Below are 12,359 nucleotides of genomic sequence, written 5' to 3'. Positions count from 1 at the left end.
AGGCTGTGGTTCTCAGCCAAAAAGACATCCGGGTGCAGTAGCTCACACCTGTAGTCCCAGCACTTTGGGAGGCTGAGGCGGGCACATCACCTGAGGTTAGTCATTCAAGACCAGCCTGGCTGACATGGTGAAACCCTATCTCTACTAAAAATACAAAAATTAGCCAGTGTGGTGGCGGGCACCTGTAATCCTAGCTATTCCGGAGGCTGAGGCAGGAGAATTGCTTGAGCCCAGAAGATGGAGGTTGCAGTGAGCTGAGATTGCACCACTGCACTCCAGTATGGGTGACAGTGCAAGACTCCATCTGAAGAAGGAGAAGGAGAGGAGGAGGAGAAGAAGACGAGGAGGAGGAGGAGGAGGAAGAGGAAGGAGCCATCAAGAAAGAGAGAATGAAAAAAGACTTAGATCTTGCATGCCACAGAGATTTCCGGTAAAAACAAACCAAAGCGCCTCTCTGTGCCCACAGTGGGACCTGCCGTTCCAATCGAGCCCTATCAACTGTGGCATCTGATGACTGTTCCTCTAAAACTGATTGAGCCAGTCGCTGCATGAAGCATCACATTCGGTGCTGAACGCGGAACAGAACGCCCCTCAGCACACAGCCCCACAGGGAACTCTCAACCCCGCCATGTCCACTGAGGCTTCCTGGTGAGACTCGGTACATCTAAGATTTTTCCAGCAAATGCTCGAAATGTTATTGGGTATACGAGTGAAAATCAACAAAAATCAGAAAACACTTAAGATGTGTGAGCCCTATTTATGCCTTATGTATTTTTATTCATTCAATTCTCATAACAAATCTATGAGGAGGAACTCTCACTGTCTGCATTTTACACATGGGAAAACAGATGCACGAAAACCTCACCTAAAATTATATTACTAGCCGCTGGACCTAGTATCAAAGCCCAAAAAGTCCTACTCCGGAATCTGAGCCCTTAACCAATGCACTATCCTGTTTATTTGAAATAATATAACATTAATACCTGAAAATCCACTCTGTGCCAAATATGATCCTGAGTACTTTACATGCACTCATTAATCCTCAGAGGGAGGATTTTGCTTAACTAGTCTCTACTCTGAATTGTTTCTACATATTACCTTATTTTATTTGACAAAAAAATCACCATAATTTGGAAATTATTCATTCGTTTTGTATCTGCTTCACCCATTAAAATTAATTCTTGGACTTCCACTTCCATTCGTGAACTGGAATTGATCGACCTGCCCCAACTGGAAAACCAGGCAAAACCCATGAAACAACTATTTCAGACACTAGAAAATAGGTAGAGATTAAGAAAAACATAAGGTACCCTCCTATGATTGCTATGTAGAGAAGAGGCCAGTAAGAATCCCCAGTCATGCTGAGCTAAGGAGACAGAGAACAGAGTTCTGGGAAGTCAAAGCAACTGGAACTTGTGAGAGTGTGTTACCAGAGAGCAGGGTGCTGCAGGAAGAAAGAAAAGCTACCATCTGCGGAGGGGTCTCCTGGAGCCTTCAGCTCAATCCTTAACTGTGCACATAAAGCTAAGGGAAGGCTCACCACAAAGAGTAGACTGAACAATTCTGGAACTTACTCAGAGCTAAAAATCGTCCATGCCCCCCTAGTCAGAGGGGAGTGACATTGGAATAGCGGGAGCATTGGGCAGAATCCTCAGAAGGATTATGCCTTAATAGCAAGGATAAATGAACCTGAGAAAAGGCTGCTCTGGACTTGGCTGGAAAGTATCAAATGGATCTACAAGCCAGAACAGAGTCAACACTCAGGGAATGTGGCAAAGCCCAGCACTTAGCAACATAAAATTCACACTACACAGGAGGAGCCAATAAAAGTTTTATTATATAAACAGGAGAAAAGTCAATCAACAGAAACCAACTCAGAAATTATGGAGATGATAGAATGATATATAGCAGGAAAAAAATATGTATGGACAGAAAATATTCAAGCTAAAAGATAATGGAATGATTCCTGGGCGCATCCCCAAGATAAATGAAAACATATATCCATAAAGAGACATAAAAGCTTTATTCATACTAGCCAAAAGTTGGAAACAACTCACATGTCCATTAACTGGTAAATGGATAAACAAATTACAGTATGTCCATGCAATGGACTGTTTCTCAACAATAAACTACTGATACGTGCAAAAATGTGATGAACCCCAAAACAATTCTGCCAAGTGAAAACAAGACAGAATACAACTGTATGGATCTATTAACATTAGCTTCTAAAGAAGGAAAATTACAGTGATACAAGGTAGCTCAACAGTTGCCAGGGGCTGGCAGTGGATAAAGGACTGTCTTCAATGAGATAAGAAGGAATTTAGGGGATGATAGAGACATTCCTTACTTTAATCGTGTGGTTAGTGGTGATGTAACTATTCATACAACACACACTGAAAAATGGGTGAATTCTACTGTAAACTACAACTCAGGAAACAGAGTAAGAAATTAGACCTCATTTTCCAATTGTCCAGTACTATACTCCCAATATCTTCAATTCAATAAATATTTGTTCAGAGGCAACGAAAGGGAAGTGAAGGAGAAGGGAATCTGTGTAAGTTCATTTACCAATGTGTGGTCTACCACTAATCCTATTTAGTGAAGACACAGAGGTACTAAAGGTTTTGGTCATTTTCTCATGGTGCAGAACTGGTAAGTAGCATATATTATTTTGGGGTAGATAAAACTTACACAATTTCCCTAACTAGCCATGGGTTTCAAACCTTCCTCACAGCACTCCTGCTGCCTAGAAGGGCAACAATGTGGTGCAATGGCTCATGGCTGTGATACCAACAGGAACAGGAAACTGGGTAGAAGAGGGCAGTTCCCTGGCAAAGTGCCCCCCACCTCAAGCCTGGAAACCCATGGCCCTAAAGAAGAAGAGGCATTCTTTTTTTCACAACCAAAAGTTGCCTTTTGGCCTTCCATGCCCTCCTGTACCCATGTAAACCCCAAACCCCTGGCTCCAGGAAGAGATGAACAGAAGAGGAGAATAGCAGAATGGTGCAGCAGAGAAAAGAAAAGGAGTGTCTGTGTGCCTAGAGGAGTTCAGCTAGGGGCGGTCGGAGAGGACATCGGCCACTGGACAGCCAAACTCCACAGGAAGATCATCTTCCCACTCCATCCCCCTTCCAGGTCCCCATCCATCCTGCTGAGAGCCACTTCCACCACTCAATAAAACCCTCACATGCATCCTTCAGGTTCCTGTGTGACCTGATTCTTCCTGAATGCTGGACAAGGACCTGGGTACCAAGAGGACACTGAGCTGGTTAACACTTAAGCCATCACAGACAGCAAGGCTAAAAGAGCTATAGCACATGCACACTTGGGCTTCAGGAGGCTCAGGTCCCACCCCTGGACGCTGTTGTGGGTCCGGATCCCAGATGCACTTGCCCCAGCTCCTGCACCTGCCCGTATGCGTGTTCTGCCTCCCATAAGGGGTTTGAGAATGCATAGCAGCTCAACAGACAAGCCACGATGTTGTCACACATCCTTCGAGGGGGGTCGGGGAACTCTGCTGTTTCAGCTGGACTTGGGGTGGGGGCAAAGGCACAGGTGCAAATCCTGCTCTGTCACTTCAGAAAGTCATTTAAGTTCCCTCTGACTCACTTTTCTTGTCTGTCAAAGGTGATCACAACTGCACCCATACCTCAAGAAGTCAGGAGTATTAATTAAGGCAATGCACTTAAAACACTTGGAACAATGCCTGGCCCCGCAGAACATGCTCAAAAAATGATTAGTTATTGGTTGTATTCCTCCTCCTCCCACCTCAGTTTTTCATGGAAAACCCCTATTCATCCTTCACGCCTCCCACGCAACATTGTTTCACAGTCAGAATCAACCACTTCCTCAAATATGCCCCATAACACTCTGTAAACGCCCCCTCTTAGCATATGCTAGCAGGGTTTGCATGGCTATCTCTCAGATATGTTTATGTATGTGCTTTTGAATGCCTGGGTTCTAGCACAAGTCTAGGAATATGAAGAATGCTTGAACAAAGTAGTAAAGACCAACATATTATAGAACCCACTGAGGAAAGTGGTAAGTGCTGGTGAATTAGGAGTAAGAAAAAACAAGAGGTCACATCCTTGAAAAGAAAAGATCCAAATAGTTTTAAGCCCTTCAATCCTATTGGCCTATCCTATTCCCCTTAAATACAGGCCTATCCTATTCCCCTTAAATACAAAACTCACCACAGAAGAGGTTGTCTAATTAAGAAGCTTTCACGAACAATCTGTGTTATGGACAGAAGAGAAGGCTGCACGTCCTTCTGAGAAAACCGAACAGAAAACAACCCTTTTTCCACTCAGTGCATCTTATAATTTCTATCTCAAGAAAACGCTGAAAGGAGGAAGCAAGAAGCAGAACTCTATGAAAATTACATCCTATTCTGTATTTTTGCACCTTGAACGCACCAAGAGCAAATGTGTTATGTCAGTATTGAAGCCATTCTTCCAATCTGTGTGATAAATTACTCAACATCTTTTCCTTAATATACATAAGCATTGATTAATATGTAAAATAAGCAGTTTGCTATTTTATTGTCATTCAAAGTAACTACTGTGTCGCCCTCGCTCTCACGAATAGTGTTTCAGGACTCAAATTAATGAAGCTGCGGCTGCAAATCTATTTTTGTCTTCACAGCTGTATTATATCAAATCTAGCCATACCCTTTCTTTGCCTAAGTCTTTAAACATGTGAGTGGGCTTGTATTAGTTTCCCAGGGATGCCTTAACAAATGACTGCAAACTTGTGGCTTAAAACAACAGAAATTTATTCTCTCACAGTTTTGCAGGCCAGAAGTCTGAAATCAGGGTGTCAGCAGGGTCACACTTCCTCTGAAGGCTCTAGGGAAGAAACCTCTCTTGCCTCTTTCAGCTTCTGGTGGCTCCAGGAATTCCTTGGCTTCTGGTAGCACAACTTTCATCTCGAGGTGCCTGCATCTTCATATGGCCTTCTTCTCTGTATCGCTCCTTTGTCTGTGTGTCTTAAGCCCTCTCTCCTTTTTTCTGATAAGAACATCAATTATTGGATTTAGGCACCACCGTAAATGCAGGATGACCTCTTCTCAGGATTCTTATTCACTTTTCAAAGGGACTATGGGAACCCCTCACTTGGCTTCACTTTATTGCCCCTCACAGATACTGTGTTCTTTTTTTTTTTTTTTTTTAAGCCAGAGTCTCGCTCTGACACCAGGCTGGAGTGCAGTGGTGCAACCTCAGCTCACGCAACCTCTGCCTCCCGGATTCAAGCAATTCTCCTGCCTCAGCCTCCTGAGTAGCTGGGACTACAGGCGCCTGCCAGCACGCCCAGCTGATTTTTGTATTTTTAGCGGAGACGGGGTTTCACCATGTTAGCCAGGATGGTCTTGATCTCTTGAGCTCGTGATCCGCCCACCTCGGCCTCCCAAAGTGCTGAAATTACAGGCTTGAGCCACCGCAGCCAGCCAGATACTGTGTTCTTTACAAATTGAAGGTTTGTGGCAACTCTTCATCGAGCAAGTCTATCAGCACCATTTTTCCAGCAGCATGTGCTCAGAGTCTCTGTCACATTTTGGTAATTCCCAAAATTATTTCAAACTTTTATTATGATTATGATTATGATTATATGTGTTATGGTAATCTGTGATCACTGATCTTTGATGTTCCTATTGTAATTGTTTTGAGGGTGCCACAAACGATGCCTATGTGAGATGCGAATTTAACAAACAGTGTGTGTGTTCTGACTGCTCCACTGACCAGTCATTTCCCTGTCTCTCTCCCTCTCCTTTGGCCTCCCTATTCCCTGAGACAAGACATGCAATATTGAAACTAAGTCTGTTAGTAACCCTAACATATTAGTCTGGTATCATGCTGCTGATAAAGACATACCCAAGACTGGGTAATTTATAGAGAAACTCACAATTCCATGTGGCTGGAGAGACCTCACGACCATGGCAGAGGTGAAAGGCATGTCTTACATGGCATCCGGCAAAGAGGGAAAATGAGAACCAAGCGAAAGGGGTTTCCCCTTATAAAACCATCAGATCTCATGAGACTTATTCACTGCCATGAGAATAGTATGGGGTAGTCTTTCAATTATCTCCCACCAGATCTCTCCCACAGCATGTGGGAATTATGGGAGCTACAGTTCAAGATGAGATTTGGGTGGGGACACGGCCAAACCGTATCACCTACAATGGCCTGTAAGTGTTTAAGTGAAAGGAAGAGTCCCACATCTCTCACTTTGAATCAAAAGCTAGAAATGATTAGGCTTCATGAGGAATGCATGTCAAAAGCAGAGAGGCCAAAAGAGAGGCCTTTGGCACCAAACAGCCAAGTTGTGAATGCCAAGGAAAAGTGTTTGAAGGAAATCAGAAGTGTTAACTCCGGTGTACACACAAATGGTAAGAAAGCAAAAGAGCCTTATTCCCCCATATTCTCTTATGTAGAGAAAATGTTAGTGGTCTGGATAGAAGTTTGAATATTCCCTTCAGCCAATATTCCCTTCAGCCAAAGCCTAATTCCAAGGCCCTATCTCTCTTCAATTCTATGACAGCTTAGAGAGGCGAGGAAGCTGCAGAAGAAAAGCTGGAGGCTGTCGGAGGTTGGTTCATAAGGCTTAAGTCAAGAAACTGTCTTCATAACATAAAAGTACAAGGTGAAGCAGTGAGTGGTGATGGAGAAGCTGTAGCAAGTTATTCAGAAGAGCTACTTAAGATCTTTGATGAAGATGGCTATACATAAATAACAGATCTTCCATGTAGATGAAACAGTTCCATCTTCTTATATTGGAAGAAGATACCATCTAGGACTTTCATCGCTAGAGAGAAGTCAATGCCTGGCTTCAAAGCTTCACAGGATAGGCTGACTCTCTTGTTTAATGCTGCTGGTGACTTCAAGTTGAAGCCAGTACTCATTTACCATTCCCCAAATCCTAGGGCCCTTAAGAATGATGCTAAATCTACTTTACCTGTACTCTATAAATGGAACAACAAAACCTGGATGATAGTGCCTCTGTTTATAGCACGGTTTACTGAACATTTCAAGCACACAGTTGAGACCTACTGCTCAGGGAAAAAAAAATCCTTTAAAAATATTACTGTTTATTGATAACACACAGTCACTTAAGAGCTCAGATGGAGATATAAGGAGATTGTTTTCATGCCTGCTAACACAACATCCATTCAGCATCCCATTGATCAAGGAGCAATTTTGACTTTCAGGTCTTATTATTTAAGAAATGTATTTCTTTTCTTAAATTTTTTTTTATTATTCTTTAAGTACTGGGATACATGTGCAGAACGTGCAGGTTTGTTACAAAGGTATACACGTGCCATGGTGATTTGCTGCAGCCATCAACTCATCATCTACATTAGGTATATCTCCTAACGCTATCCCTCCCCTAGCCCCCCACCCCCTGACAGGCCCCAGTGTGTGATGTTCCCCTCTCTATGTCCACGTATTCTCATTGTTCAACTCCCACTTATGAGTGAGAACATGCAGTGTTTGGTTTTCTGTTCCTGTGTTAGTTTGCTGAGAATGATGGTTTCCAGATTCATCCATGTCCCTGCAAAACACATGAACTCATCCTTTTTTATGGGTGTGTATGTGCCATGGTGTATATGTGCCACATTTTCTTTATCCAGTCTATCATTTGTGGACATTTGGGTTGGTTCCAAGTCTTTGCTATTGTGAGTAGTGCCGCAATAAACATACGTGTGCATGTGTCTTTACAGTAGAATGATTTATAATCATTTGGGTATATACCCAGTAATGGGATCACTGGGTCAATTTGTATTTCTAGTTCTAGATCCTTGAGGAATTGCCACACTGTCTTCCACAATGGTTGAACTAATTTACACTCCCACCAACAGTGTAAAAGCTTTCCTATTTCTCCACATCCTCTCCAGCATCTGTTGTTTCCTGACTTTTTAATGATCACCATTCTAACTGGTGTGAGATGCTATCTTATTGTAGTTTTTCTTTCCATTTCTTTAATGACCAGTGATGAAGAGCGTTTTTTTCATATGTTTGTTGGCCATGTAAATGTTTTCTTTTGAGAACAGGACAGAATGACTTATTATTTCAGGATGATATACACCAACTCTGCCAGACACCTAAGGTCAGATAAACACTGGCCCCAGATCTGCTCTCTTTTGGGTCCAGGTCAGCCCTGACCTGACTGGGACCACTTCAGTCTGGAGTTGAGCCCACCTGGAGCTCCCAAGGTGCTTTTGGTGACCCAGGCCAGCAGCCAATCAGCACCTGGCATTACTTGGGCCCCAGTTATTGGTTCATGTTCCAGCATATGACTGCAGCTGGACCAATCAGATGGGGCGTTCTGTAGCTGGGAAAGCACAGCCTCGGTGACCTCAAGCCCTTGGTGGACACCGGGTCTGATGCTGGCAGCAGCCTCTGGCTTGGGAGTGACTTCTTTGCATCAAGAAGTGGGAGCCCAAAGAGGCTGGCAGCATTGGATTCAAACTTAGGGCCATGGGTTCCCAGTCCTTTCCAGTGGCTTCTTTCTCACATGTGGAGCTGCCCACAGGTTCCTGTCTCATCTCATTTCCAGGTGGACCTGTGAACAAGAACGGGCTGAATTCAGCCACCACCTCATTTAATGTGGAGCTGTCACTCAGGACGTGTGTCTCCATCAGAGAAGAAGCCAGCCTTCCTGCGCATGGCAGAGCCGGAGCCCAGTCTGCATAATTGACTCTAGCAATTTCCTCTCCTAATTACACCTGCCACTCTCCTCCCTACCCTGAAAGTAATGGAAACTCAGCTTCCACAGCCACCATGCCGTTCACACCACCTTCATGTCAAGAGGGTCACAGCATCTCCGGGAGGTCAGGAGGGAAGGTCCCAGCATCTCCATCACACAGAGGAGGAAGCTGAGGCCAGGAGGGCATCTGGCTGGCTCAAGATTACAAAATCTTCCCAGGGCAAGAACTTGCATCTTCTCTATTCTCAGTAAATATTTCTCCTGGGCTATTTTTCTTATTACTTATCTCAGTAAGAGTTGTTTTCAGACCCTGTACCTGCAGTATGGTTTTGTGATAAAGGGAAGAACTTGGGTCTTTTTCTGTGGGGGAAGGGGAGACGAGGTCTCACTCCGTCACCCAGGCTGGAACACAGTGGCACAAGCATGGCTCATTGCAGCCTCGACTTCCTGGGTTCAAGCAGTCCTCTCACGTCAGCTCCTGAGTGGTAGGACTACAGGTGTGAGCCACCACACCCGGCTAATTTTTAAATGTTTTGTAGAGAGGGGGTCTCACCATGTTATCCAGGCTGGTCTTGAGCTCCTGGCCTCAAGCCATCCTCCTTCTTGGGCCAGTCTTTCTTGATCTGGAATCCTGGGCCTTCTACTAACTGAGTGGACTTGCATAAGGAACTGATTTTCTCAAAGACTCAACTTTATCATCTAAAAACAGGATTAATTTTACTTATATTCTTAGTACATTCTCCAAAAACCTGATACTGTAAGCCACATCACCCTGTTTTACTTCCAATCATATACCATCATCTCAAATTAACCTAGTAATATATTTGTTGTCTTAGCTCCTTCTATAGGGGAGGTTGGTGAGACAGGAACCTTGTTTGTCAAGTTCATTTGCCCTCTGCCTTAGAACATGGCTAAAAACCGTGGTTGCTGGAGAAAGGATTGGTGGATGAGTGGGTGGACCAATTGATAGCTTAATTAATACATCAATTGATTAGACTCATCTTCTTGATCTATAATGCCTTGGAACTAACAATATTTGTTTCTAATGCTGATGTTCTTTGATACAAGAAAGTTCTGGCTCTCCTAAGTACTGTTTCTGTAAGTACTTCAGTCAATTTTTGAAGCACTTTGTCAAATCAATGAATAAAGTCTACATTGTCAAGTGATATAAAGGTTTCCTAGTTATTTGGTATATGTATCTTGCATTTTCACTTCCACAAAAGTCTAAATTTAAGGAATTCACCTATACCATGAATTCAGATTAGCCATAGATCATAGAGAATTCTCCAGACATTGAACAAAGATGCTCCTGCCCATGTTTCTCCCCAAATCATTATATTGATGATGTCAATGTGAATTCTGCCTTGGGTCAAATTTTTACAACTTTACAGTAGAGTTCACCTAAGAAACCTGTAAGTTCTCCAAAGCAGAACTGTCTATCCCTTCCCTAGGTGGGAGAAGAGAACACACTGGCCACTGAGTTACAGGTGGCAGGGCCGAGCAAACAGACATCAAAGACAATCTCCCAAGTCACCTAGCAGATTCACTCATCCTGTGATAACCTCTGACGCCAACTTCAGAGCACTGAGAAAGGCACCAAGAGGATACATTCAGCCTGTCTTCCTGTGCCTTTCCTCTTGAAAGGAAAGGAAGGATGGATGATTGGATCCTGATACCAGGTAAAATCAATTGTCTGAAAGTCACCCTGCTCATGAACAGTCCTGGTTATCTCACAAACCAGAGTCCACAGAATACGTCTGCCCTTCAAGCTACTCACAGGAGAGCCTTTTATCAGTGACCCTTCCTCTTTCCAGTAATCCTCTAATTCTAACCATCTCCAGCCCTTCTTAAGCCAGGTGCCCCTCAGCATCTACTCAAACATCATCCCGTAAGAAAAGACTGTCTCCTTTGACCAACAACCTAAATTAGCCACTCAGCCAGTCACTGTCTAAACCATCACCCTGTTTTCTCCGCTTAACACCACTAATCAGTCTCTGAGATTATCTTATTTACTTAGCTATTTGTTGATCTCTGCAGTATCCTTAGTTCCTGGCACATAATAGGAGCTCAGTAAATATCCATTGAATAAATGAATGAATTTAAGCTATCCTGAAGCAAGGTGTCCAGTCCTTCCTTAAATGCATCCTACTAAACAAAAGCACAGTTGGATTGGCATCTTAATATAGAGAGTAGATAGATAAGTGATGATAGATAGATAAGATAGATTGATAAGATAGGTAAGATAATTGACCCAGATGATATGTAATAGATGCTATACATCCAGCATCCATTCCCCTTTCCATGCTATCAGAACCCATTCGTTCAGATTGCAGGAAGCCCCTGATCTCAGGGAAGGCAGACCCCTATAGCAACCCCAAGAGGTGAATCATGTTTGGGGTAAATTGGTCACGGAGACCCCAGTCTCCCAGGTAAAGGATACATCCAGGGGCCGGCATGTAGTTCAACTCTGGGTAATAAGTGCAAGGGAGGCTACTTAGAAAGTAGGTAAACGGTTGGAAACATACAAAAATAACTATATATACATATATGTATATGAACATATGTATATATATTAGCATGCATATAAAGATAAACATGTCTAAATATGGGAGTAAGTGTGTATATGGTAACAAAGTGCTTTGTGCCAGGCACCGTTCTAAGAACCTGCCACATACAAGGCACTTAAGTCAAATATTGTTAAAGAGAGCGTTCTTGTTCCTTCGTCTTTCTTCCAGTCAAGAACAGAGATGTCCTGGCTAACACGGTGAAACTCCGTCTCTACTAAAAATACAAAAAGTTAGCTGGGCGTGGTGGCGGGTGTCTGTAGTCCCAGCTACTCGGGAGGCTGAGGCAAGAGAATGGCATGAACCCAGGAGGTGGAGATTGCAATGAGCCAAGATTGTGCCACTGCATTCCAGCCTCAGCGACAGAGCGAGACTCCGTCTCAAAAAAAAAAAAAAAAAAAAGAACAGAGATGTAATGTCTATAGTGACAATAGCTAATTTTTACCATGAGGCTACACATCTGAGGCAAAGGCCAAAAAAATCTCGGGGAAGCTGGCCCTGACGCTATACAGCTGCTGAAACAATCTCCAGATATCTTGTCACATGGGAATATAAACTCCAACTAGTTTGAGCTCCTATTCATACAGAACTGGTTTTCTCAAAGACTCAACTTTATGATCTAAAAATGGGATAATTCTTATATTCTTAGCACACTCTTCAAGTGGAAGACACTCTTCCACATCCCCCAGTTTTTTCTTCCAATCACATACCACCATCTGAAATTGGTCTACTGATATATTTGTTCTCTTAGCTCTTCCCATGAACTATGTTTAGTTTGTTTGCCCTCTTTCTCAGAACAAGGGCAGAAACAGTGGGTTCTAATCATAGGCTTTGACGTGCAGCCAGAAGCATTTATAAATGATATAGACTAGTTACAGGCTTTGTGAAGTTCAGGTCAGGATAAAAGAACTTGGGACCAATTGGACAGTAGCATTCTGTGAAATGCAACAAAAGATAAAGAACATGAAAAATCAGTTAACTGAGGAGATGAGTGGCAAAAAGAAGGTACAGGAAAACACTGTAAGATATGAGCAACAACTGACACCAATTCTGATGGCTCGAACAGAATTTCTGAATTGGTAGCTTTTTATT

At 43.2% G+C, this 12,359-nt stretch overlaps 1 protein-coding gene across 1 annotated transcript in view; it reads right to left on the bottom strand.

Annotated features, from left to right (window-relative positions):
• TMEM132B (transmembrane protein 132B) overlaps positions 1 to 12,359 on the bottom strand; it is a 341,477-nt gene that overhangs the window by 85,317 nt on the left and 243,801 nt on the right. The gene's annotated exons all lie outside the window — the stretch shown is intronic.

The sequence above is a fragment of the Mandrillus leucophaeus genome, unplaced genomic scaffold (assembly GCF_000951045.1).
Source record: "Mandrillus leucophaeus isolate KB7577 unplaced genomic scaffold, Mleu.le_1.0 Scaffold34, whole genome shotgun sequence".
Taxonomy (NCBI): domain Eukaryota; kingdom Metazoa; phylum Chordata; class Mammalia; order Primates; family Cercopithecidae; genus Mandrillus; species Mandrillus leucophaeus.
The sequence above is the reverse complement of the archived record's forward strand: the minus strand, read 5'-3'. Positions and strand labels throughout refer to the sequence as shown.